The sequence below is a fragment of the Bactrocera latifrons genome, unplaced genomic scaffold (genome assembly GCF_001853355.1).
Source record: "Bactrocera latifrons isolate USDA-ARS-PBARC rearing strain unplaced genomic scaffold, ASM185335v1 scaffold_3, whole genome shotgun sequence".
NCBI classification, from domain to species: Eukaryota; Metazoa; Arthropoda; class Insecta; order Diptera; family Tephritidae; genus Bactrocera; species Bactrocera latifrons.
The window spans coordinates 1930903-1933118 of NW_017536629.1; the positions used below are offsets into that span (position 1 = coordinate 1930903).

General features: G+C 34.7%; 2 protein-coding genes across 3 annotated transcripts in view; one reads left to right on the forward strand and one right to left on the reverse strand.

Moving 5' to 3' along the window:
- LOC108970425 (cation-independent mannose-6-phosphate receptor) overlaps positions 1-2216 on the forward strand; it is a gene marked incomplete in the record, with an annotated part of 129773 nt that overhangs the window by 113024 nt on the left and 14533 nt on the right.
- The window catches only part of LOC108970424 (protein toll), a 271459-nt gene that overhangs the window by 29526 nt on the left and 239717 nt on the right, over positions 1-2216 (reverse strand). For both annotated transcript variants that reach the window (XM_018935775.1, XM_018935776.1), the window contains exon 7: positions 1800-1809. The gene's annotated coding sequence lies outside the window, so the exon portion shown is untranslated. The remainder of the gene's footprint in view (positions 1-1799; positions 1810-2216) is intronic.

Here is a 2216-nt window from a genome sequence, read left to right on the forward strand (position 1 = left end):
TTTATTCTTGCTATTACTTTTCAATATTTATATTTTTTGTTCAAAAATAATTTTTTAAATTATTATAATAAATAGTTATTATTAAACTATTTAAAATTTGTTCGTGATTATCATTCTCTGCTATGTGGGAATTTTATTAGTTTAAGTGCCGTAAAGTTAACTTCGCGCACCCGACATTCGCAATACTTTAATACCAAAACCCTAAGAGATAATGCTCTTTATGTGTTTGTTCAACATATCCGACATTATCCAGTTCAGCTCGCTATGGCGAGTCAAATTCTACTGCCATTTCTTGGCTTAACCGTAATGGATGCTCATTTCATATACCCCACACGCACGCGTGTTGCATGTAATGTAATGCATTTTGTATGCTGCAACGTGAATGCCGGAAGGATAGCAGATACAAAAGGCGTTATGCCTTTATTTTCTAAAATACACATACACACGCACAGAAAATAAGAAGAAATATGAAGAGCACAATGTGAGCAATACCGTAGTACCGTAACGCCATTTCTTGGCTAAAAATTCAGCGTGCCACACACGCCTGCAACAATGTGCATTTATATGCTCAACAGCATGCTACATGCATGCATACAACGACATGAGGCAACATAGGGCATCTTGCAACAACTGTAATGGAGGTTGCTTTGGCTACAGCCTTGGTTACAGCGAGACGCACACTTCTATGCAGCACTACGCCGCATACAGATAAAAGTGTTCAGCGCTGCTTGCAGTTTTGCGCATTTTGCTTGTTGCAACACAATGAGAAAATATCAGCAAACGCGCATAAACGCGTGTGCCACGTGAGGTGTTCAGCCACTGCCTGGTGTTTGCTTATGAGCTCGAATTATCCAGTTTTCCTCGTTGTGCAATGACAATGAAAGTGCAACAACAACAACAACAACAACGCCAACAATTCTCAACTTGTACATTATATATGGAGACTTGCAAGAAGTGTTCAGGTGTGTGTTTGTGTGTGTGGCAACGTCTAGCTGGTGTTGTAAACTTTTATTGCGTTGCAAGTCTGCACTCGCGTTTTACTTTACACCGTTATAACGGGCGTTAGGGTTATAGATATATATTTACATATACATAAGTCCTTACACATGCATATATGTGTACTATATCTGTGTCTGTATGCGTAAATGCAATGTGTGCTCGCACCCGAATGGCCGCCCGTGCGCCATACATTTTTATTTACGTAAGTAATTTAAGTTTGTGTTAAGTATCCATAACTGCAATTCTACAATGTTTGGTCATAATTTAATTAAGCAACTTGTTTACGTGAAATTTTATGAGGCCAACCAGTGGTGAGCTGCAGTGTTGTTGTGTGGCGGCAAGTGCATGTGCGTGCGCGGGAATCGGTGTTGTGTGTTGCCACAGCGCTTAATTGTTATTTTATGACAGTCACCGTAGTTGCCACATAAAAGTAGCCGTTTTTGCTTGAGTGTTTAATTTGAAGTTATTAAAAAGTGCATTTGAGCGCGTTAAGTGAAGTAGTTACTATCGTTTAACTCACACAGTGCAAGAGTAATTTTCATAACTTAACGAAATCGATTAAATGTAGTTTTATGGAGCATGTTGTTGCACGTGGTGGGCAATAAAATCATGTTTGTTGAGGAAGATGGGGCATTCATAAAACAGTTTTAAAGGGAAAGGAGTGAATTGGTCCATACATATATCGAACTCGCCCTTGAAAACTCGTGAGTTGAAATATTTAGTTTTTATAATTCAGTTGTACTCGAAAACATAAACTTACCAATATAAAAGTAGATGTAGACCATAAAGTTGGTACATACCTTTTGTAATCTGAAATAAAAAWAAAGGAAAAAAAAAATCAGTATTACTATCATTTGCAAAAAAAAAAAAATAATATAATACAAATTTTAATAATAAATGGCCCTTAACTTTTTTTTATAAACTAATTTTTTTTTTAATTTTTGTTGGCAGAGTTCTTAGTTCAACTGTTCATTCAAGACTTATTTTACAAAATTGATTGGTTAAATATGATACATATACAATATAGTGTATTCATATGGAATATCTAACTTATTCGTATTACATTTTCGGACAAAGCCCTCTTAGGAAATATATTACTGGTTACATTTTCAACCATTTTTTTTACATAATTTTTTTAAATTTTTTAAAATAATTTTTCTATAACTTTTTTCTAAAATAAATTTTTTAAATTTTTTAAAATCATTTTTCTATAACTT